General features: G+C 41.7%; 2 long non-coding RNA genes across 2 annotated transcripts in view; one reads left to right on the forward strand and one right to left on the reverse strand.

Moving 5' to 3' along the window:
• Positions 1 to 25681, reverse strand: part of LOC125687488 (uncharacterized) — a 102584-nt gene that overhangs the window by 16878 nt on the left and 60025 nt on the right. The window contains exon 4 of the long non-coding RNA XR_007374109.1: positions 9821 to 9948. This is a non-coding gene — a long non-coding RNA (uncharacterized LOC125687488). The remainder of the gene's footprint in view (positions 1 to 9820; positions 9949 to 25681) is intronic.
• Positions 21068 to 23067, forward strand: LOC125687504 (uncharacterized). The gene is made up of 3 exons (XR_007374123.1): positions 21068 to 21181; positions 21296 to 21352; positions 22042 to 23067. It is a non-coding gene; the product is annotated as an uncharacterized LOC125687504 (long non-coding RNA).

Genomic DNA, 25681 nt, shown 5'->3' on the forward strand with positions numbered 1-25681 from the left:
TTCATTTATCATTCCTTGAGAAGTTTTCCCCTATATCATAAACTTAGGCTAGGTATGTTGGAAACCATCAAGAGCAAATTAGAGTGCATCAAAACATATATTTCAGGCAGCACGGCAGAGCCTGTCCTAGCTGTGCAGTATTGATATTTTGAAGTTGCATCAACCCCAGAATGATCTCATTGATCTCAATACGTAAGGAAAATGTTGCTGGAGTCATCACTCCCTGTGGCTGCATTTCAAGAGGGTGATGAGCATGCACAAAGTCCCTGGTCCGCAAGCACCTAGGCTGAAGGCTTGCACATACCTAGGAGTAGTTCTGCACTCCCCTCCAACCCCACAGGCCTAGGCTTTGCAATTGATACCACTTGTACCACCTGCATCACTTCTCTTTGCTAGGTGAGGACCAAACTTTTGCTCCCTCAGGATCATCTTCTTTGGATTGAGGTGCCCACTTCTTTTGCCAAATGTGTAGGGAAGCACCCACCGTGCCAGTCAAATGTCTCTGAGGATGCTGGGAGAAAACCAGGAGCAAATTGTTTTGTAGCCCATTGGTTTGAAGTTATGGTGAATTAACCTCTCCTTCATAAAATACATAACCAGCAACACAGAGCTGCCTCTTCTCGCATTAATTGTTTTTAAAGAAGAATACAATGTGGCATCCAAATCCTGTAGTCCTGCTTTACTGGTACTTCTCAGCATATTTTATATTTTTTCTGTGCTGGAGTAATAGATTGTGCTTTAATCTTTTGTCAGTCCAGTTGTTTAGATCCCACTTGGAAAGCTGCAGAGAAAATGCTCTTTTCATAAAAACAAACAATCCAGTTCTTCTGTAAATATTTGCTGTCATATTTATCCTTCCGGAATGAAATCCGTTTTTTTTATTTTTATTTAACTTGCTACCAGAGGAAGCAATAATTGCAAAAACTGTTTAAATAGGTACCATTTGTGAATGTAAACAGTTTCAGATTTTTTTGTCTGAAAGCTTAAGTGGTTTCATAATTTCTGGTGCTGATCTGCAAGTGTTGTCATGCAGAAATAGACTAAAACATGCTGAACCAACACGTAAGCAGCAGAGAAGGGGGAGGAGTAGACCTGTTTTAAAAGGGACTGGAGATCGGAATGGGAGGCTGCGAACACAGATGAATTACGTTTATGTGAGTTGCAAAAGGGAGTCATTCTCCACATTTGGAAAGGATAAGAAATATCAGACTGCACTGTGATCTCACCATTCAGAGCTGTAAATCCAGGAAGAAAAAAAAGATCAGTGGATTACAGCTTGAATCAGGATATGAGCCTTCTGTGAACATGACAAGGTAGATGTCTTTACTACAGACTAGTAGTGGTTCATTAGACACCACGGCATAAATGCCTTTGAATTTTTACTGCTATTTAATGTCTACTTACAGGGGCACTTAAGCAAAATCACTTCGAGGTAAATCACTCACAAAGGGCAAAAAGAAAAAAAAAAGCAAAGGAAGGAGCAGAAGAGGGCAGATAGCAAAATGAGAAAAAAATTGTTTGCTATGTAATGCTAAGTTTACTAAAAAGTAATAAAACAATGACCCTGATGAGGTTCCAGTACAGATGTGAAACTTCCCTCCAACAGTTTTGGGGTATCTTTGCTCTCAACAAATGTCTGGCAACCTTGACACACACGTTCCATTCTTGTCTCAGGCAGGTTGGCAAGAGGCACCCACCAAACACTGCACTGGGAACATGTCTGTGATGGTGTAACCATGTCACAAGACTGGTCTCCATGGAGCTTCCAGCATATTTGAAAGATATTTCTTTGTGTAGGCTTAGCTGTTCTGCCCAGCATCATCTCCCCCTCCGTTGAGTCCTTAAAGGCCAGCTGCTGTCTGAAGAATGACTTCAGCCCCACGAGACCAGGAGATGTGGGTAGTCACACCAAGTGATGCAAAGCCTCTGAGGTAAATGATGGCACAGTGAGCAGGGAAATGGGAAATTAGACCCATGTGGCTTTCATGGGTTGGAGTTTTCTTTTGTATTTACTGCCTTGTTAAGAAGAAGGCTGTCTCAATAGTCAGAAAGAGAGCAGAACTGGTATCACACTATTCTTCATTCACAAGCCCAGCCTAGATTTTGCTTAACATTGATTCACTCCACTTTGTGTGTGTGTGTGTGTGTATGTCACACAGTATAGCAACCACCAATAAAACTCGGGCATTCAGTTTCATCACTTCAGACACTGTGTTGGAACTGAGCATTGACTTTTCTGTTCTATTGTTCCCAAGCTGTATCTGATAACATTTCATGGGCTCTGGACATTCACTTGTCTCCAGGTTCCAACACTTGCATGCTTTATCATAATTCAATTATCTGAACAGAACTGTTTCATTTCTCCCTGTTACAGAGCCGTGCATCTGCTTCCTCCAAGCTGCTAAGTTACAGCAAACTCCTGATTCCGTCTGCAGCTCTTTTGAGCTCTGAATGCCAGATGCTGTGGTTTAAAAAGATTAAAACCAGAGATGAAACCCGATTGTTGTTCCATGCATCTGCTTGAGATTGGTTGTTCTGTTTATTTTAGAGAATTCCGTTGGTGCAACAAAAAAGCAAGCATCCATTCTGCAAATCTTGTTATGCTAGATTTTACATACACTTAATATCACAGAATTGTAAAATGGTTAGGGTTGGAAGGGACCTTTAAGATCACTTAGTTCCAATGCTCCAGCTATAGGCAGGAATACCTCCCTGTAGACCAGGTTGCATGAAAGCCCCAACCAGCTTTCATATAGAGATAGCACTTAATGTAATGGCTTGTGCTAATTGTTAGTCATGTTAATTTTGCAGTGAATAAAAGATTTCAGTAATGATTCTCTGAAAAAGAAAAGTAGATAATTCCTTCCAGTACCTGAAGGGGCCTACAGGAAAGCTGGGGAGGGACTCTTTATAAGGGCATGTAGTGACAGAATTGAGGGGAAATGGCTTTAAACTGGAAGAGGGCAGATCTAGTCTAGATAACAGGAAGAAATTCTTTGCTGTGAGGGCGGTGACGCACTGGAACAGGCTGCCCAGAGATGCCCCATCCCTGGAGTCATTCAAGGCCAGGCTGGATGTGGCTCTGGGAAGCCTGGTCTGGTGGTTGGCGACTCTGCCTGCAGCAGGAAGGTTGAAACTAGATGATCACTGTGGTCCTTTTCAACCCAGGCTGTTCTATGATTCTATGATATGATTCTATGATTCTATGACTACATAGACGAGACTTTTTGTAAACAATTTTTAGAAGGTAGGTAAGAAAAGTGAGGCTCACATTTTTGATTTAGGACTACCACCTTCAGTGGTACAGATGTACAGGCACTCACAAATCAGAAAAACAGGACTGCTCCCTGCAATCTGGGCAGCCAACCCCCAGCCTGGAACTGCATTTCCCACACAGAACTGAAATTCCTGTTAGCACCAGACAATGGCAAACATCAGTGTATTCAGCTACCATGCCTAAATGACTTTTTTAAGGGACTGTATAATGTCAGTGTTTTGAGGAGCACACATCAGAACTATTGCCATTTGGATGGTTGTTTGCAGAAACAGGCACCAGTTAGAATAATTTGCATAGCTAAAGTGTAAGGTGATTTGCAACTGCTTTAAGAAAAAAACAGTGTAAACTGGTGTATTGAAAAGTTCTAGGACAGGGATATCAGCCATTTCTGTTACAAGGGGTGCAATAAGTTTAACCAAATGTAACAGTAGCTTTTAATTTTGGAGTCAGCAGTCAATGCAAGCTTGTGGCAAGCTGCAGTAGCTTGGCTGAGCCTCTATGATGTATATGGACTTGACATCCAATTACATCCCAGGGCATTCTGGGAACATAGATAATGTTTCTGGTGCCAGGCCAGGTTAAACGCATCCGGCATAACAGATCCTGCAGATGCTTAGTTGGACAGATGCAGAAAACTTGATGTTATTCCATTTTAGGATGCCAAACAGAGCTTATTTTGTTCTTACAAAGCAAGGACATAAGAGACATGATGAGGAAGTGGTTTACCGCAACAAAGGCATTCATGACTTGTAACGCCCTCCCAATTACAAGGAGCAGACAGTTGTTCATCATAAATGTTAGAGAGAGAAAGCTGGAATAAAAGAAAAAGCAGCTTGCCATGAGCTAGAATAAAAAGGCTGTACGTGAAAATGTGCACTCACATAGGCTGATGCACATCTGGCACAGCTCCACTGTAATCAGTGGTGTTAGCCTGTACTTGCATCCCTCTACACAACAGCTGCACCCGACCCCAAAATTGTCTCCTGTAATTGTGGCAAATGCCGCCTCACCCAAACCACTCCTTTGTTCTCTCCAGAATGCTGGACTTCCTGACTTTCCATACTAGGCTTTTGCTTAAAAGTCATAACGAGGAAAAATTATACCCTGCCATCTCTCTTTTGCCACATATTTTATTTGCCAGGGGACTTCCTAAGAGGAAAATATCATCAGTGATGCAAACTCCAGCTACAATGAGAAGACTCCTATCATGTTGCATCCTAGTGAACATCCTAGTGTTCTGGGGCTGAGGAATCACTCTCCCTGCTTTTGTCCTATTCTTTTGTTATCAGAGGAGTTGTGTTAGCATTAAATGGAACAGCACAATTGTGAATTTGGCTCTTCAACTTGGGCTTTCTGTGAGGCAAGGGGGAAGGATTTGAGCATGGATTAAGAATAAAGAAGATCCCAAACCACTTTTGTTTTCAAGCTACTTGAGTCAAAATATATAAATGATACTGGGAGAATAAATTTTTTAAAAAGGCAGCACAAAACCCCGAGGTTTTAGTGAGCTTTTATGGACCTCTGTGAAAGTGGCTTTCTGTACATGTCCAAGTGGCAACCAATAAGACTTGCTTTACATAGCTGTCAGTCAGCTTCAGGAGATAAATTTGAGGCTCTTCACTTCTCATCTGTGTGTTTCAGGCTGAGACATGCAGAGTATGTTATGTTGCTAGGAAGTGTATCACTTCCTAGCAGTGAAGACTCAGAGCAGAGAAAACTCAGAGAGCTTCCATCTGCCCCCTAGTCATGAGTGGCCATAGCTGCATTATGAAAAAGCAATAATGTCTTCTTACTGCATCTTACTGCAAAGCTTTGTGATTGCTGAAAAACTCGTGTGGGAAATGATGGAGGTACATCCAAGGCAGAGCACTGAAAAAGAGCAAGTTGTCTGTCACCCAGAAATTGCAGCTGCTTTTAGCAACCCTGATGAAAACAAGTTTCCCGTTTGAAGGAAAAGAGTATGTGGTTGTTTTTTGTTTTTGTTTTTAACAAACCAAATAGAATCATATTAATCAACAGCAGCAATTAGATGTCAAAGAGTGATTTCATTCTAGTGCTTTCATTTTACATGAAGCTGATGAGCAGTGACTGCAGGACCAACAAAGTCACTTATTTTTTTCATATTCCATGTCTTGGGATTGCCTGACAAGATAACTTCAAAGCTATGTGAAAGACACATTTCCCTTAATGCAGCACCTGAGGATAACACTGAAGTAAGGGAACCTTTGCAGCACAACACAGAAAGGGCAGTGTTGTGGGCCCTTGGTCCCCACCAGGTACCCATTGGCACAAGATAACAACTGCAACATTGCACTAATATATCCAGGGCCTCAAAGAAATAAATCTTGCTATTTAAACTCAGATCAGTCAGAGTCACTGTAGACTGGAAGACGTATCAGTAAGGCACTGGCTGCTACTAAGATATGTTCCTGGTAAATGAGCGGCTCATCTCCGATTAGCATGAATGTATGGCCAAACCTTTGTTAAAAAAAAAAATCCATTTTTCTTAGCTGGTTGATAAGAAAGCTGGTATTTTCAGTTCAAGACAAAGCCATGACTCAGAAGCCATGAATCAAATGACTAACCACAAGAGATAAATTGGGTATGATCTTCCCTAGCTCAGCCATGCCAAAGAACTTCTTAGCTTAATAACACTGGTTGACACTGGCACAATCCCAGTGGTTCCCAGCGTTTCCTTATTAATGTGAATGTTTTCGACTCAGCACTTCCACGGTTTCATAAACATCGAAGGCTGACATCATTTAAACTGTAAAAAGCATTTATAAGCATTAAAGCTCAATAGCAAAGCTAACCTGAGGCTTGAGTTAAACCCTGATTTATGCACTGAAGGTTTCAACTAACCAGGCTATGGGATGCCTTCAGCATAAAACTGAGTTTCTCATTTGCTCCTTTCTCTGTAATAGAACAAGTTAAATCCCTGGAACCAAATCCTCAACTTCTAGGTATGATTTGTTCAGTTTGGGTCCAGTTGCAGTCATTCTGTCACAGATGTAGTATAATTCACTTACTGTTCTGAAGGTATGAGGAGACACTTAGAATAAGGGCAGCTTTCACAAAAGAAATCTTCCAGGTCACTGCTAACATAAGTATGACTCCAAGCAACTACCAGTTCTTTGTATTTTGGAACACAAGATAGAACTAGACAAGACCGATTTCATGGTAACATCATCCCTGTCAAAAAAGATCATGCACAGCACACACTATGCCCAGAGCATTAAGCCAGCATGTGCTTAAAAGCAACGCCATATTTATCCTTTCCCCTGCAATAGCTGCAATGGGAAAATAGTCCCTGCAATAGCTGCAATGGGAAAATAGTCCCTACTCCATGCTTCTGTGTTACAGTGAGCTTTGGTGTCTGGAAATCTATATATCAAGCCCAAACTGAAAACTGTACCTAGTACTTCTGATGAGCAAAAATGGTTCTGTGGTTCAGAAATCCTAGCTTAGAGCTTTTCCTTATGAATACAGGATCTTGAATGAAGCTTCAAAAAGTCCATTTAACCAAAATTGCCAAGTCTGACTCCATAATTTTGTTACTACATCCCTTGTGGTCAGTGGTTCTATGTCAGGGTGAAGGCTAGACACAAGCAGTGTCCCCCAGGGGTCGGTATTGGGACCAGTGCTCTTCAACATCTTCATCAATGACACAGATGATGGCACTGAATGCACCCTTAGCAAGTTTGCTGATGACATCAAGCTGAGCGGTGCAGTTGAAACATTGGAAGGACAGGAAGACATCCTGAGGGACCTGGACAGGCTGGAGAAGTGGGCCCATGTGAACTTAATGAGATTCAACTAAGCCAAGTGCAAGGTGTTGCACTTGTGTCAGGGCAATCCCAGATATTTATACAGGTTGGGTGAAGAACCCCTTAAGAGCAGCCCTGTGGAGAAGGACTTGGGGGTCCTGGTGGGCAAAAAGCTGGACATTAACCAGCAGTGTGTGCCTGCAGCCCAGAAGGCCAACTGTGTTCTGGGCTGCATTAAAAGAGGAGTGGCCAGAAGGGAAAGGGAGGGGATTGTCCACCTCTACTCAGCTCTTGTGAGGCCCCACTTGGAGTACTGCGTCCAGACCTGGGCCCCCCTGCACGAGAAAGATTTGGAGATCTTAGAATGAGTTCAGAGGAGGACAACTAAGATGATCAGAGGGCTGGAGCACCTCTCTTATGAGGAAAGGTTGAGGGAACTGGGCTTGTTTAGCTTGGAGAAGAGAAGGCTCCAGGGAGACCTCATTGTGGCCTTCCAGTACTTAAAGGGAGCATATGAACAGGAAGGGGAACGGCTGTTTACAAGGTTGGATAGTGATGGGACAAGGGGGAATGGTTTTAAACTGAGACAGGAGAGGTTTAGGTTAAATATTAGGAGGAGGTTTTTCACACAGAGGGTGGTGACACACTGGAACAGGTTGCCCAAGGAGACTGTGGATGCCCCATCCCTGGAGGCATTCAAGGCCAGGCTGGATGTGGCTCTGGGCAGCCTGGTCTGGTGGTTGGCGACCCTGCACATAGCAGGGGGGTTGAAACTCAATGATCATTGTGGTCCTTTTCAACCCAGGCCATTCTATGATTCTATAATTCTATGACATAAATATTTTAAAAAGTGTTCAGAAGCCATGCACTGAGAACTCAGTATAAAGAGATTGGTGTAAGTTAACAGAGTAGAATAAGAATAAGCAAAAGCAAAAATATGTTTGGGGATAGTATGGAGGCTCTGAGGAAGAAATAAAGAAAAAAAAGTGAAGACAAAATCAGATTGGATAGAGCTGATGCAGGCATTTGCTGATGAGCACATCTGTACAGTGACAAACACAATGACAGACTTTCCAGCATATCACTTTCATTCTTTGCTACAGGCAAAGTAGAACAGTTCTCTCATAACAAAAAGCCTTTGCTTTTATTTTCAAAATTCAAAGAGTGAAAGGAGCAGGCCTGCAGCCTTTATGGTAGTAGTGTAAAACCTGAAAGAGTGACCTGTGCTGAGAAGTCCCAAAAGTCAGTCAAAATATTATGCTGGGAGGTTTCAATCACTTTGAGAATCCCACAACAGATGCTATTTCAAGTTTCTGGCAGTAGGCTGCAGTTCTCCACTGTGCTAGTCCAGCTTTACTGAATTAAGAGCTGTAACCCTGATGTTAAAATGCTCTGCTATTTGTCCCACCTCCCCAGCACAGTACATGCTGTGAAGTCAGTGCTATATCTTAGGGCTGACCTAGCATATGCAGTGGAACAAAGCTGTGAATCCCTTGTCTTGACACATGCTTTAACACCAATTGCCAGAGAAAAGGCCTTGGTACCTTTAGACTGTTTCTTACTTGATCTGCTCTTCATCGAGTGAGCTGGCACCAGGCAGGGAAGATGGAAATGGAATGGGAGAAGTGGACAATGCTGAGAAAATCAGAGCCATGCTTTCACAGCATGCCTGAAGGGGACAAATGAAAGAGTATACCTCAACAAGCAACAAGTCCAAAAAGTCTTGATCTATTATATAGGAGAGCCTGTTGACTAATGTAAAAGGAATGCACAATCAGGTTTTGTCAGGTTCAACTCCATCAATCTTTCTGCTGTACGTTTCTGTCTCTCAGATGTGATGTGAAGGGCTGGCCACAAAACAAGAATTTTATTTCACAATTCAGAAGGAAAAAAAAAAAAATTGGGGGGGAAGGGGCTACTTTTCAAATCTGTTTTCATTATGCACCAGAACAAAGCCATCATGCTTCCAAAACCTTCACACATAAGAGCCAGAGAGGAAAAAGAAGAGGAAGCCAAACAGCAAATAGGTCAGCACCTGGGTTTTCCCCTCCAAAGGAGAAGGCCCAGCTCCCAAGCGCTATCAAGCAGAGGAGGGACACCAATGTGAACAGCCCTGCCAGAAGGCCGTGGGCAGCCAGGTTTTCTCCCCACGCACACTCCTCTCATTAACTCTCTCTCACCCTCTGCCCCCATCTCCTTGGAGCCTCTCCACTCCACATAAATAATTACATATGAACTGAGCTAGCGAGAATGAGAGTATGCAGTGCAGTGGCTAGGAAGTTCCCTGGAGATAAAAGGGAGCTGCAGATTCAAGTTCTTGCTCCATCTCATCCGAAGCTGATTTCAATTAAGCATTCATTGGACAAAAGAGAAACGGCCCGTATACTTCGGTGGTCAGGGAACCACTCCAAATCAGAGTGAGGACACGAACCTGGGGACACACTTCCCTGGGAAGCCTTCTAACCCCTGGCAGATCAATCAGCTCTCACACGTGAAACATGAGTGGGAGGAAGGTTGGAGCACTCAGCCTGGCCTAGGGGATATGCCTCTTTGGGGGGCTTTTCTCAGAAAGGAAACCCATTGGAAGGCAGGAGTCTAGACGGTGTGCCAGAGTCATCAAGTGAACCGATGGATAAGCACGTCCCCTCCTCTCAGCCGCATCATGCAGGCCCCCACACAGGCTCTCTCCCACCAGAATTTAAGTAAGCTGAGAAGTTGACATAGGCGTCTCCAAGATAGGACTCATTTTCTTCTTTCCCACAGTTCCCCCACCAACCTATGAAGGTTTCTGCTGATCCTATAGTTGAAACAGACATATTCTCTCAACAAGTTCCAGAGAAGCATCATTTCCAGGTGAAAAAGTTGGTCTTGGTATATCCTGGATTGCATAGGATGGATCCAATACTGGTAAAGAACAGAAAAATTATCAATCATAACATGAGAAATGGAGAATTACTTGACAAATGTTTCTCTTTCTGATTCAGAAGGAAAGACTATATATTCAGACCCTAACTTGATACTTGCTGTTCCACTGGCAATTAGGGATGATGTTAAACAGAAGTCATTAATAACATTTGTAAACTCACAGGACTTGATTACAGTCCTGGTGAGGATTGCCAGCTTGGCTGACAGAAGTAGCTGAAAAAGGGAAAAATATTTAGGCCTTTTAAGGTGTTTAACTCACTCCCACATAACGATCCATTAGCTTTAAATGGCTTAAAAGCTGGTTAACAAATGGATCTCTAAAAGTAATTTTAGCAGAATAGCTATCATTCAAGGAACTGGAATTTAGGAGAGCTCTATTCTTGGTGCCTGCCACAGCTACCAGTTTTGTCTGAGCCAACAGTTCAAGCAAAAACAAAACAAAACAAAACAAAAGGTAGAAACAAAGCCAAAACCACTGCAGGAGAAGTTTTTAAACACAAAGGGGATATAGGGTGATAAAAGTGATGTGGGGAACAAGTCTGTTACAAGGATTAATTCCCCATCAACTGTATTACTTGCATTTTCAGAACAAAGAGCAAGCTCATACATCTTGCAACAAAAGCTTTATGTCACTCTTTTAGCAATGAACCAGGCAACTCACATGTAATTAACTTTGAAACAACTTCGTGCTCACATTAGATAATCAGTTGAACGTGACTCTCCAGAGCAATTCCAGTCTTTAGATAAATAAGCAAGGGAGTTTGAAAGAGTAAGTATATAGCTCTAGTGAGAATATTGCTGAAATAACACATGTAGTTCTGGCATCCAAACTTTACGAAGTGTATTCAGAATTTGGAAAGCGTTCAGAAAAGAGCTACAGGAATGACCTGTGGTCTGGAAATCAGACTGAGACTAAAGAAGTTTAATCTGATTTATCCCAGAGAAGTCTAAGAGGTAATATGATCACAGCTCACAGATACTTGGATGGTAGAGTAACTAGTGTAACCATAAGAAAGAGATTTTTAACTGTAGGTGTCATATATAGCGTAAAAAGCATAATGAAATCCACTAGGTTGAAACCAAAGCTGGACAGACTCCAAGCAGAAACAGGGCATGCATTTTCTTTAAACTGTGAAGGGTATAATAATTGAACATGATGAACCAATACTCTACCCAACAAAGTCTTTAAGGAGATCTGTTCATTAACATGGACAGAAAAAAAATCATGAGTTGTTGCAATTAAGTTTGCTGATATTTTATAGACTTATAGGAACATTAAGGTTGGAAAAGACCACTAAAATCAACTATTCAAACCAGCAGCCCACCTCCACCATGCCCATGACCACGTCCTCAGTGCCACATCCACACGGCTCTTCAACACCCCCAGGGACAGTGACTCCAGCACCTACTTGGGCACCCTGTTCCAATTCCTCCACAGGTCAGACCTCCGGAGGTCGGACTGATAGCCATAACCTATCATAGATTTAAAAAATTTTAAAATCTCTGAATGTGTGGGTAGAATTGGTTCATTGTTCTTTTCCTAATGGAACACAAGAATTGATTTCACTTCATGATTTCCTAAGACAATATGAACTGTTTGGGAACACAGTTATGTACAGAGAACCCTGTTAAATATCCACTGCTGAGAATAACTGTTAAGGAGTTTCAACTCTACTACTGCAACATAAATAAGGGTTTCTGCCACATGCTGCAGAAAAACATTGCTTATCTTCCTGTAACAACATGAAGGTATGGCTCCAGAATACTCATTCCAGAGAGAACGATACTGGTCCTGAGTGTCTGCTCCTGTTAATAAGCTTTATGTTATTCTGTCAACCAAAAGAAGGCTACAGAAAATAGCAGAGGAAAAAAGCATGCACTTAATAAACAGCAATATTTCTAGCTATTGCTATATTCCTTCACACTGTAACAGAGCATTTTGTAATGCAATCACATAAATGAATCAGCTGACATTCAAGAAAACTCATCCCGCTGCTCACTCTTCATCTCATAGGCCATGCAGAAACTATCTGTCACCCTTATGCGATTGCTACAACTTCACGGTAAGAGAAGACCACATTTTCTGTAGGAGATGGCTATATCCTTTAAGACTGTGCAGGACAAATTTACCTTGTTTTCATAAAATCAGTAACATGAGAAAATGTACCTGGGTGTGGGTTTCAGTAGGAATTCTTCTACAGTTCAGTAGTACTCAGTTCATAAACACTTCAACAAATCTCAAGTGATTAATGATTAAATCAGACTAAAATCTTGAAGTTGTGCACAAGCATTCTCTTTTTGTTTTGGGGTCCACTGACTCCAAAATTCCTGAAAAGCATCTTTTGAAGGATAGTGGAAAATTCACATGAAACTGTACCAGAGTAAAAGCCTTGAGGTTTTTTGGGAAGTTTTATCTGAAACCTTGCTGCAGAAAGCTCACAGGAAAACACAGAATGCTGGGATTAATTTGACATTACTGAATGGAGAAAAACAAAGCACATTGCCAGTGTCCTCAGAATTGCACCTAATTTCAGTAAATAGATACTAATTTATACCTTAGGTATCATGGCATGTAATCTTAAAACAGTGACAGTGGTTTAGACAAGGCACTGCCTGGGACAGCCATGAGTTGGTCGCAGGTACTGTTGGAAGAGAGAAGTTCCAGTGCAGGGGTTGTTGCAGCAAGCTCTTCAGGTGGCAGCCACAAATACTGTGTGAAAGAAAGTTTCTCCTATGACTCTCCTCCCTATGAACTAGTATCCAAAGCAGAAACAAAGCTGTCAGTGGTCTAATCCACATTATACAATAACAAAAACCCTTGATCCCATTAGTCAAAGCCCTGAGCCCACAACAGATGCCATGTTGGCATTTCAATTCTCAAATCTGGACTGGTGCTTGGACAGGACACTTGAAAATCTTATATTTAGTGCTACTGTGGCAAGCAGCAAAGAATCATCTGCCAGGGATCACTGTGCTCTGACAGCAAAGGTACCACTTACTCCTTACATAAGTCTTTCATTCCTTCATATCTAGAACAGGGAAAATCATATACACATATCTCACATCACAGCGTACAATAGGCACTGCTAAATACTGGCAGTTAATAGACACAATTCCATGTAAATTTCTGCCTTTATACATCATAGAGAGCATGTCTGCCTTCATATGACACTGAATAGAGTTCCACAATATCTGAGAAGCAGCACAAGTTAAGAAGAGTCTGCTCTATCATTTGCATTCTGAGCTTACAGAAATCTTGAATTGCTATTGTATCCTTATTATTGCTATTTATTGTATTGCACTGTGGTAGTCTCAAATGGGGAGTAGCACTTCAGCACACTTGGCACTGTATAGTACCATACTCTTCTTAATACCTAAATTATGTGATCCTCCTCTGCCCTCTCTGCCTCTCAGTAATGTCCCAGCTTAGCACCTGCAAAGGGCATGTTTCAGACTTTTCTACGAAACCTTGAAATACAAAATCTTCCTTTTTGAGACGTGACAATGTGAAAGTTGGAGATGACAAAAAAATCCAATAGCAATGCAATCTGGTCGATATTTTTGCTGCCCAGAAGGGCAATGCAGGGCCTCCAGGTTACAGAGGATATGCCATACCACCCTCCTCAGCAGTGGGGTCAGGCAGCTGCGTCTGGTGGAAGCGATTTTCCACCGGCTGGGAAGCACACCTTCCAGCACAGCCTGTTTGCAGATGCAGTGCTGCATGCAGCACAGCACCATGGCTTCCCTCCAGCTCGGGGCTGCCTGCAGCAGGACGGAGGCCTGCACTGCAGACGGAAGCAGGAGATGGGGTCTGAGAGCACGAGTCTTGCCCCGACAGCAATTGACTAGACAGGTCTAGTTACAAGCAGCTGAAGATCTGACCTACAACACACAAATCCAGCATGAACAATATAAAAATGGAAAGCATCCTGTGCTAGGGGAACATCTGTTTAGGTGGTGAAAACCCCTTGGAGTGCATCATTCTGGGTGAATCAGCACTGCTGAGACGGCTGTTCAGCTGCCCGAGTGGCTGATTTCATTTTTTCCCAGCTTAGCTGTGTGCCATCGCTGAGATTTATTAGCCGCAGCACTGCACAATTCCGGGAGGTGCGGTTATCAGGAAGTACTTGGCTCCCCAGCACTGTTACCAGGCTTCGCACAACATAAATTACAAGGGGAGCTCTGACTCACAGATAAGCAGACCCTCTGTTACGCCTTGCACTTCTGAAATCATCATTCCTAACTGGCTTTCACTGTTGGTTCTGAAAGTACAAAACAAGACCAAAACTCTTCATTGATGTAAATGAGCATCACTCCGTCAAAGGCAGTGCAATGCAATGCTTGCAAAGCATCTGGCCCAATTTCAAAACTCTCTGAACTAGATGTTTGGTGTTAAGAATTTGTAGGCCTGTTATTCCTCATAATTAAGCCGACAGACTTAGTTGGGTTTGTCTTCTCACTACGCTTCTGTAATCTCTGTAGATGGGCAGAACAAATCTTGTTCTTTTGATGTGTCCTTTGATGAATCAGGATTCTGTCTGCTTGACACAAGATGAGTACTGAGAGCTTTATCATCCTCTCAGTGGTGAACTAATACAATATGATGTTCTTAATCATGAAATCAAGTCTGGATAAAAGAAAAACCTGAGAAGCCTTGTGACAAGCTCTGGAGGTCCTTATTTCTTCTGCAGCCCTTCTGTAGCTATGCCATCCCAGTGCTGCCCAGTCAAAAATCACAGCCCTCCTTTCTGTTCTGCCTAGGCAAACTAGTGGTTCCCAGACAGATTTACCTTCTACCAGTCAAGCAATGTGCCAGGCCCATGCATAGGTCAGCTGAACAGTATTGCTTTTTTATGCATACTAGGAAGTTACCAGCAAATGAAAACAAAAATGTGCATATAGCAAAATACATCATCAGAAAACTTTAGCATCGGGGTACAATTTGAAGCACATGCAGACTTCAGGATATCCTCTTCAACTAAAAATATCAGTTTTCATTTTATTTCTGGGGGAAAAAACGTAAAGCACTTTCCTATGTAGTAGACACTTCAGAGGTACTGAAATATTACAGAAACTCCAGTTCTCTGTCAAAGTTGAAATTTATGAAGAAAAATGTTGATAGTCTCCACCTGGGTAAATCTATAAAAAAAAAATCTGTGCCGTTGCTTTCTTACATATACCTAAGCAGTAGCCATTTTATGAGCATGGATATAGAACTAAGATATAAGCCAGAATTTAAGGAAGGCATGAAAGTATTAATCTAGTCTAGCTCTGAATTTTGTCACAAACCTCACAGCCTTGACAGAGACAAATGCCTACCAAATTTCAAAGAATGTTTTTCTCCTTCTATCCTAACCTCTAGCTACAACCTTGGCTTTGCTTGAAGAAGACTACAAGATCAGATTCTACCTCTTTAAGCAACAGATTCTTGTTAGTCACCCATTGGTCAGTGACCCAGGACACAGGAGAAATGTGCAGCTCTTGAAAAGACAAGTCTTAATTTCTTAACGCAACAAATAGTGGTATGCAACACCCCATCTACTTGATTATTTGCCCCAGCACACAGAATAAACTGGTGCCCAAGTAAAATCTGTAAATACAGGCAAGTACAGCTTGAATAATTTTTTAAATCAGAACTGTAATTTTGCTGACAGTATTTTATAAATGTCTTTTTGCTCTTTGAAATTAGAGTCTGGCTCCTCATTATGCTTAATGAAACAGTGGTTAAAGCACTCAGCTGAGAGTCCTGTTTTCATACCCTTTACTTGGTCTTAACCACCCAGCTGAGTATCAAGTGTTCTGTTACAAACACCCTATGAATCCAGCGTAAGCAGTTTGGTTGGAAAATACAGATATTTGGAAACATGTGCTGCTTTTATAGTCTTGTCACTGGGATAGACCAAAAACCCAAGACCTAAATGTATCCAAATCCTCCAAGAAAAGACAGAAAAGGGAACAGCCAGAGGATGACTGAGGAATCAGTAAACAAAAGAAGACTTGTTTCCTCCACATGCTGCAGAAGCATTACTTGGCACAAAACAGTATGCTTGAGCTGCTGATGTATGATGGTATGTCTTGTGGCAGAAACACCAGCCACATTTAAAGACAGACTCTTCTGTCCCCACCCATTCTCTCCTAAGCTTGGAGGGAGCCATAAATTGAGTGACATAAGTTGAGTGACAAATGTGCATCATTCAGCTGACCTTAATCTTGTCCTCATACAAGCAGAGCTCGGTTCCTGTAAGTTTTATCTGAGTTAGTGTTGAACAATTGCTAAGTAGAAATGGAACAAAAATGTCAGGTTGTCAACTCATAACAATAAGTTGCTGAGCTTTGGCATACAATAAAATTCAAATTAATGGAAAATGATTAAAAGCCCACAGGATAGTCATCTGTCAAACTGACACACACTGCTGCTGTAAGTATAGTTTACCTAATCTGTACTGCCTAATGCTGCTTGAGTAATGTGGCTACTCAGCCTAAGGGACAGATTTCCAGGTCTTCATATCACCTCCCTCCTAGCACTTTGTTCCACTGTTCCTGACAGCAACATGTTGAAGATGAATTGCATTGCTTGCATTACTACCTTTCGGTCAACATCTTAAGCACAGAAATGGAATGAAAGTAACCACAGCGCTTGCTTTCATTTCATTGCAGGGATCTTATCTTCTGGAGTTCTGCGTTACAGATCAGCATGGTAAGGCAGGACGTAACAAATAACTCTTACAACAGTGTGAATGTGCTATTCTCATACCATTAGGCTGTCACATTTTTATGCCATATTTCCAAAATGAAACTGGATTGGTTGCAGATCACAACCAATGGAAGATATTTGCTATTAATCACTCTGGGGAGAAAAAAAAATCACTCTCAGAACCATGCATTTTCAAAGGTAATTTTCAAACTAAACTTTATTAAATTTTGTGTTTGAATACTTCTCCATTTGGTAAAGACCTTTTATCCATTAACACTGAAAAAGAGCCTTCGTGGGATTCATTCCAAATCAAATTTAGGAGAGAAGAAGGGATAGTGTGTTCACAGACACATATGTGCAATTAAACGAGTACATGCTTTCATAACAAAGAGCCAACTCAATTACCTCCCAAGTATAAAGCTTACACAGAGGCAGATGTGATCTTTATTCCAGAAGGTTTACCGAGCAAACATGAGAGAAAGAATGTGGAAGAAATTTATGTGAAAGCAAATACTTCTTACCTTATAAAATCCCCATTGGCTGATTACAAAAATCTCTTGGAAATGCCAATTAGTCAGGTGTCTCTTTGTCCTTTTTAATTCTCCTACCTTTATTAAATCAATATTTCAGACAATTTAATGGCTCCCCAAAGTCTAGGCTGAACAGAAAAGCAAGAGAAGGTAGAATGAAAGACTGTGCTCAGTTTTGTGCTGTGATCTAACTGTGGATGAGGAGAGAAAGAATAATTTGGCTTGATTAAATAACTAAATATACAGTGCCTTGAAAGGAAAATTGGCCTTCACTCAGAGAGAACTCTCAAGGCAGTCCCTGACTAAAGCCCGTTACTGCCGTGGGTTGCAAAGTTGTTGCAAATTCTCTTCAGAAGCATTTCTTTCTGTCTGCCTGCTTACTGGGCTTTTATCTCCTCTCTGATACCGCTCTGTGAAGAGAAACCTTAAAGCTGACTCAGGACCCTCAATGCACTCAAAACTCTCTCCACCCTCACAGGCAAAGCAAGACTCTGGTGCCCACATATTTATGTTTCTCTAAGCCCTTTCCAACAGGTGCATAAAATCTGATCATGGCAAGGAATGGAGAGCAGTCATTACAGACCTTTGTCAGGTTCAGAGGTACAGCAGAATTTGGCTACAAGAGAATATCATGGCATAAGGAGAATTCAATGAATGCAGCAAAACTGCTCTGACTGAGGAGAGAAAAATGAGGAGTATCAATCTTTTCCACAGGAAAATTTGGAAGGACAAGCTGAGATTAATTGATACATCTCCATTCACCATGAAATAGATGCTACTGGTTCACAACAGTGGAGATCTGGCTGAGGATGTATATTATAAGCCACTTCTCTCTTTTAAAATGATGGTGGTGGGTCCAGCTAAGAACTGAATTATTTGCTGAATGTGCTATGCTCATCTCACATGAGTAGATAGGACTTCAGAGCACCGAATCCCCCCAAAAAAGCACTTAAGTTTGGTATCTAAATTAATTTCAAACCTAATTATCCTAAACCCTTGCTTCCCATCCCCTCGAGACTGCTTACATTCTTGCTCAGAAATCAGAGTTTCCCCAGCTTAAGGATCAGACTTTTAAGGAACATCATTAAAAAAATAAAAGGGTAAATATGCAAAAATAAGCCCATGCATTTCTAGGAACTATATTAGATTTAACTGCTTCTCAGTGATATCCCATATGCCTCAGAGTAACGATATGAAAATGTTCAGAGGACCCAAGAAGAACAAGAAGTGGGAGTACGCTAATTAGTGAATTTTTATCTTAACACTCGCTATTAGCTAAAAGCAGAGAGGGAAAGCAGAGGCAGTACTGCAGGAAAAGGGCAGAAAATGGGACAGAAAGAAGCCATAAATACAGAAGACCTTCCCTTTGATTTTGGAGATCAGCCAGTCGCTGAGCCAGAGCACACACAGGGACAAAGAAAGTGGGAAGATACCAAGCTAGGACAGGAGGAGGAATTGTGCCTCTGCACATTTCTTTGCCTGAACAACTTGAGAGATGGCACCGCAAGACACAAGAATTGGAGTAGGGCTGTAGCTAAAAAAAAAAAAAAAAAAGGAGAATCTTTCCTATTTTCAGAATGTTATTCTCATGATATTCCTGTAGTGCAAAATAAATGGTGTCACCTTCAGTCTGACAACAAATAAAATAAGATCCAAAGTGATCAAAGCAGTGTTTTGAAAGACTTAACTCTGCAATTCATAGTAAAAATCATCAAGTTTTCAAGGAAGTTTTTGTGTAGAGCTTTTACTGTGTTGGTACGTTTGCCCACTGGAAAGAACACTCATAAGAAGCATTCAGCAAGAATTAATTTCCAACTGATCTAAACCAGCTCTTCCTTCTCACCAGACGCTTCACTTTCACAATGAAGTGCTTGAGGAAATCAAAGCCTTTAATAGGTTGACTACAAGGATTCACTCAGCAATGATCTGGACAGCTAAATTCTTTCTTAAATTTCTGAAATGAAAAATAAGCACTGAAAATTAAGTTAAAAAATACCAGTGTTTCATCTAGAAAACGATAACATGAATATAATTCTTTCAATGAGTAGAAATTTTTTTCAAGGATCTACTCACCTACTGAAACAGAGTACTTTGTAATGCAAAATCCATTTTTTCACTATAAACATTTAAAAAATTGGGAATTCCTACTATCTTTGAGCAAGCAATTATGTTTTTTACAGAAGGCAATGCCATTTTCATCTCTACAGCTTTACTCTGACTTGCAAGTTCTCTGTAAAGCTGTGTAGCGAATGGACTGGACTAACAGCTTTCAGTGTACGTGGATGGATTTAGTTTAGTACAATTCCATAATGTCTTGCAATTGATTTGGTCTGCACTTTTTTAATATTCTGAATGCTGATCACATGGGCTGAACAAAGTAATATAAACGTCTTCTGCCACTGAAAATGAATTAAATTTTTTTTTTATTCCTCATTTTATTCCTCATTTGGCAAGACCAACTAATATTCACATGGAAGAACAACAGTTTCTCTTCTCTATTATTATTGGCTATCAGAACTTTAATGTGTGTGGCATAACAAAAAATGATAGCAATGTCAGTGCTTAGAGAGTTTCAGCTGCCAAAATAAATCTGTACACCTGCACAATTCTAAGACAGAGAGGCTCCACACCTTGAGGGGATCCATCTCCACTGCAGAGTTTCCTGGATCTGGGCCATTGCTCATATTATACCCATGGACTGAAAATTCCTGAACTCCTCTGCTTTGACTTCTACATATTACAGCAGGGCATGAGTCATTTTACCTCCTACCTAATGTGTCATTTCCCATCGTCTATTGAGTATGCACAACCAGAAGAAGAAGAAGAAGCAGCATAACCAGAGATATTTCTTATCTCACAAGTCTGTTTATTTTGAGCTGATCAGTCGTACTGACATCTGCTTGGCCCTAATGCTGGTTAATAACCCATTTGGGTAAATCTGTTCTGTGCAGGACCATGCTTTATTGTAATGCTGAAGACTGACAAATATATCTTGAAGTTATGATTTAGAATAAGCCTATCTAGAAACTCCAGTAATTTTCCTACAAACATTGCCCGTGAACAAGCATATGAAGTTCCAGCATGAAGACTAACTTTATCCCCAGGGTCAGAGTTGGACAGCAGGCACATCTCCAAGTAGGAAAACAACACAACCTCCTCCATCCCCAAGATCTTCCTCCAAATTGGTACTGCTGCTTTAAAAAAAAAAAAAAAAAAAAAAAAAAAAAAAAAAAAAAAAAGTCCACCCTTCCACCCTTTGATGTGAACACTTGAATATGCTGAGGTTATTTAATTATTCAGTTTCTTGTCTCCTGGTAATTCTATATCCCTGCTACAACATTGATTCATATTTGTGAAGGCGAGAGCAGACCAGATGGATCATCTGGCTTGTCTTCTTGCATAACTCACACCACAGAATTTCACCCTCTGATCTCTGAATCAAGCCTTGTACCTTGTGGGAGATCCAGGGTATCTTGATTTTGTCTCCGAATGCTGGAGAATTTACCACATCCTCAGTTAGCTATTCCAGACATTTGTTGCCTTCAGAGTTAAGACATTTAAATTTCATTTCCAATTCAGATTTTTCTGGATTTATCACTTTCCAAGACTTACATCCTGCTGTGCTCAAGGCACAACAAGAGCCTTCAGTATCCCATCCTTTACCACATGCAGAGACTTCATGCCAAGATCCAGGAGGCCTCTCAATCTCCTGCTCAGATAAACCCATCACCTGGAGTTCCTTGCATCTCCAGCTGTCAGGAGTGGGTTTAACAACTAATTGACTCTGTTAATTCCTCCCTGATATCTCTGTAGGTCCTCAGCATTTGTGCTGAGACCAATAAAAGAGGCAACAGGACTGAGTAGCATGGGACATCTGCTCCTGAGCAGACACAGCCCAGACTCCTCCAGCCCCACTGAGACCTCATGCTTACTCACCACTTGACAGCACTTTGTCACCACTTCCCAGGACATGCTACTTCCTCACCTGGTACACAGTTTGCAATGTTTATTCCTTATCTGCCTAATCTCTAACTCTTCTGGCCTTCCTCAACAATGCTGGCTATACCTCTCCAGGTTTGCCTCTGGCTATTTATTTCCACAGGAAATACCACATCATCTGGAAACTTTGGATTTTCCTTCTTACAACATAAAGCTTATGGTAATTAATTCTTTTCTTTTCTCAATTTATATCCTTGAGAGGCTGCAAAAGGTGGCCCAAAGAGAGACATCTTGAGAATCATGTAGTAACTGTCTCTACACACTTCCACAGCTGTTTGGATGTGACTATTACAGTGTGTTTCTGTGCAGAGACATACAAAGGAATGTATGAAAACTGCAGGATTTAAACAGTTCAGCACAACTGTTTGTATCCACAGCTAGATATTTACTTTCCTTTTGTCCTGCAGTGCAGCATAATCTGAATTTGTAGCAGGCTACTATGAATGCACAGATGAGCATGAAAAGCAGAAGCACTAAAGTCTGTTTTTCTGCTGTCTTGCCTGAGGACCTGTCATAATCCCACAGAATGCCACAAGGATTCAGTCCATCCCGCAGACCCTTCTAGCCGAGGCTCTGGCAGAGGCTCTTTCTCCAAGCCTACTTTCCAGAAACTCCCAAGATCTTAGCAATGCTGAGATCTTTCTCACTCAACTAATTTGGCTGAAATTAGCCAACCACTTCAAAAGCTCCTGAGGGAAGAGGAATGACTTGCAGGCAGGCGGGCAGACAGACAGACAGACACTTAGGCAGATGGACAGTCACAGGCTGAAAAGGGGGAAGATAAATCATTTGTGTTGTGGGAATTTACTCCCAGTGTCCTCACTGATCTTTTTCTCTTCTGCTTTACAGTATCTGTTTCTCAGTCATGGGCTGCTCACCCTTGATATACACTGGGACTAATTTTACCAGCACTTGGAGCCTCCTGGAAGTCATTTCTCTGAGATTTCTATCTTACCCCTGTTCCTGGTAAATTCGTATTACAGTAGCCACTAAGAAAACCTATAAAAAGTGACTACTGCTTCTTCTCAGGATTCATCTGTTGCTCTCAGCAAATCCCAGGAAAGTACTGACAGCCTTAATTTGCTCTGAAAGGCCACTGAAATCTGCTTGTTTGAAGCATCCCGTGTCCTGCAAGCCTGCAAAACCAGGAAACATCCTGAGGAGCCTTTTTCCAGACCCTCTAAGCTACACATGCCCCCAAAGACAAAGAAGAGAAACAAAATCAGAGCAGGATGCCTCAAGGTGCCAGGGCAGCCATCTTAGCTAGTGGACTGCAGGCAGGCACGGGGTTCCCATGTTTCCCTTTCAGAGTAGGACAGGTGCTCTGTCAGCTCCAGGGTAGCAAGGGAAGGCTCTGCAGCAGGAAGCAGAGAAACAACAAGCTATTAGGTGCCAGGTGAGCTGTGTAGGGAGTGTTAGTGCAGTCAAAATACCATGAGCACAAACCAGACCATACACTGAGGTATCGCACAAGGCCTCTTCTATCAGCCCAGGGTGAATTCGCTGCTCCCATGGGAAAAATTAAAGTGTCCAGGGCAGCAGACAGTCTGTTTGCAAGCTACAGAAATAGTGAGTGGTTGATGTCTAGACTCGGGAAAGGAAATTCCTGTTCGTGTTTAGTAGAACAACACACGTACACATACAAATAAAAAAACAGGAAGGCGCATGCTGCTGTAGTCTTTGATAGCAGCCCAAGGGAAACGTAACTGAGAAGAAGCAGCAAACTCAGACACCACCATCAGGCTTGTGAAGAAGCTGAGTGCTTTGAGAAATAAGCCTCAGCGAAAGCAAGTCCAGCACATCAGTACAAAACTGACTCCAAAATTAATGCAAGGGACAAGGCCTTAGGAGAGACCCAGTTAATTCAAACAGTTTGAGACCTCTCAGTGACAGACTAGGAAGATGCAAGTTATCAGCGTCCTGTCAGCTGAGAGAGATGCGTATTTGGTGCCTTTAAGGCTCCTATCTTTTGGCTTGAGTGTCCATCTGTGCTCAGATACATTAATCTCCCTTTGAGTAGGGAATGGGTTGATATGTGCGCACTTACAAGACCCTACAAAGATCCTCACCCAGACACATTTATCACATTATAAAAGACCTGTAGAAGTGCCAGTTTTAGTGAGTACTATGTAATGTGGTTCCAACCACAAAGACTTTATTTTTCCACCGTGATGAGGACCAGAATCTCTTATATTCTAAATAAATAAATAAGTAACAAAGAGAAGGGTCAAGGGCTGCAAATCATACCGACCCATTTCTTTAATTAATAGTACTAGAAGCTTTTATTTTCCTTCTTTTTTTCTTTTTTTTTTTTTTCTTTCCTCTCCCTCCCTAACATATTTGCTACTAGACTGGAGGGCACCCTGATCCACTTAGCAAAGACCAGAACAGATTCACAAAGTCTTGCCAGGCCTCAGACATTATGTGATCTGAATGCAATTTCTCCACCCAGTCAACAAACACTCTATTTTTATTATTTTCATAAGAAGCTAGTAGGGAGGGAGTGAAGAAGGAAGAAGGGAGGGGAGGAAATGCCCTTTGACCAAGCAGAATGCCAGAGCTCAGTGAATTGTTACTAGCACAATATGTTAAAACTAAAGCTGAACCGTGTCTTTTCATTTCACAGCAAACCTTGCCTTAGGACTGGAAAACAAAATTTCTATTCCACTGGGCTGGCATAATAGTATTAGACAACTTAAGGCAGGAAATGAAGAAGAAATTACCAGTGAGATGTCGGGGGAATGTAGAGAAAAGCCTCATTCTTTAACAAAAAAAGAAAGCTGGGACAATAACTCTGCCCCTGCACATCACTAGCCTTTCTCCTTGTACATTCAACCCACAGCTAGCTCTCACTGCTGGCCAGCCCCCTCTGGCAGCCCCATCCCATGGATAAGTTCCTTGATAACTCAGGGGAAGGCAATTGTGAGTATGAGAGTGCTGTATGGTGCCCACTGGAACCCTGGTTGCACAGAAAGGCCACCACTGCCAGGTTGCCATCAAGGCAGTGCCTGCAGCTTTTGGGCAAAATGGGGAGGGTTTGAGTCAACCCTATGGAAAAACCAAGGTCAGAAAAAAGAGACTGCCAACCTCATGGCAATTCACACTCTTCACAATGTGTTGTCTCACTGGCTCCTATTAAAAGAATGTTTGTGAGCAGACCAGAGGCTACTTATCCTGGCAAAGTGAGCTCTGTGCATCCAAGCAATCTTGCCATAAGCAATTCTCTCATACCTTGTTTCTCAATGTCTTCCCAGCTCTGCAGAAGAATCTCAATCCAAATATTCAGCAGAAAAGAAGTAGGGTTTAGAAACACCTACTGAGCAACTGTCCAACAGGCTATTTATTATAGAACATGTTGCTGAACTGTCACATCACAAAAATGTAGGTGGCAACTCCTGAAGCACATGGGAGACTGACCAGCCTGATATGGGGTATAATCAAGAAAATCTCCACTTTTAGAGGAAACACTGATGCAGCAAAAGCCTTAACTACACAACAGTCCTGAAAGTATTGTAAGATTGTTGTAAAGCCTTGTGTCTGATTTTTTAATCGTAGTTAATGCTTGAGATTCCATGGCGGAAAAAATGATGAGAAATTTCAGTCAAATCCTTTTCATACAGCAAATCAGATTCCATTCTTGGAGAAGAGTAATGCGCAGTAAGGGGTCCTAGAGGTTAAAGTCTTGTTTAACTGTATAACTATAAACACTACTGGCTGAGGTGATTCAATCCGAGCAGAGTCAATGCCTGCTTCTCAGATTACCTTCCTTGGCCAAAGAACTGTATCACAGCTCTCCAGCATGGCCTTGCCTCCAGAAAATTGTCCTCTTGGTTCATATCTGAAAACCTCCCAAGGACTCAGACTCACCTTATCAGAAGAAGCTGTGAAGATGAGTGCATACTTCATCCTATCATTTCCAGTATAATGCAAATTGTACTTATCTCAGTCTTTCCTGCCATTTGCCTCCAGTATAAAAGATCCTTATTGCCTGAAGATGCAAATGCTTTTCTTCAAGGTAAATATTTTGGTTCTGAGTGTGGGTCACTGGGTGGAATGTAATGCAGGATTAGAGGCTAATGGAACTAACTGTCCCTTAAGTTTGCTAGAGCCTGCACCTCTGGTTACATCCAAATAGGACAAAGGGTGAGCTATGGAGAGGGATTTCAAGCAGCTCAATTATTGAAAAAAAAAAATTCACATTAACATTTTTCTTGCTAAAAACACTGTAGCATTATACGTGCACAGCGCAGAAGGCAATATCTGAAAATGAGAGTTGATACAGGTCAAAGTGTTCTCCTCTTGTCCAGACCCTCAAGCTTCCTCTCTGACAGATTCCTAGCTAAGAGCTAATGCCACAGTTGCACTATCATTGGTGAAGAGTTGTACAAAAAGGATTTCAAATACCATAAACCACCCCCTTGGAACCTATTGCTAGGAGCAGATGGCTTACACTGCATGCCAACGCTTTTGTCCAGCACAAAGAGCATTC

Source organism: Lagopus muta, chromosome 1, assembly GCF_023343835.1.
Source record: "Lagopus muta isolate bLagMut1 chromosome 1, bLagMut1 primary, whole genome shotgun sequence".
In the NCBI taxonomy this organism is placed as follows: domain Eukaryota; kingdom Metazoa; phylum Chordata; class Aves; order Galliformes; family Phasianidae; genus Lagopus; species Lagopus muta.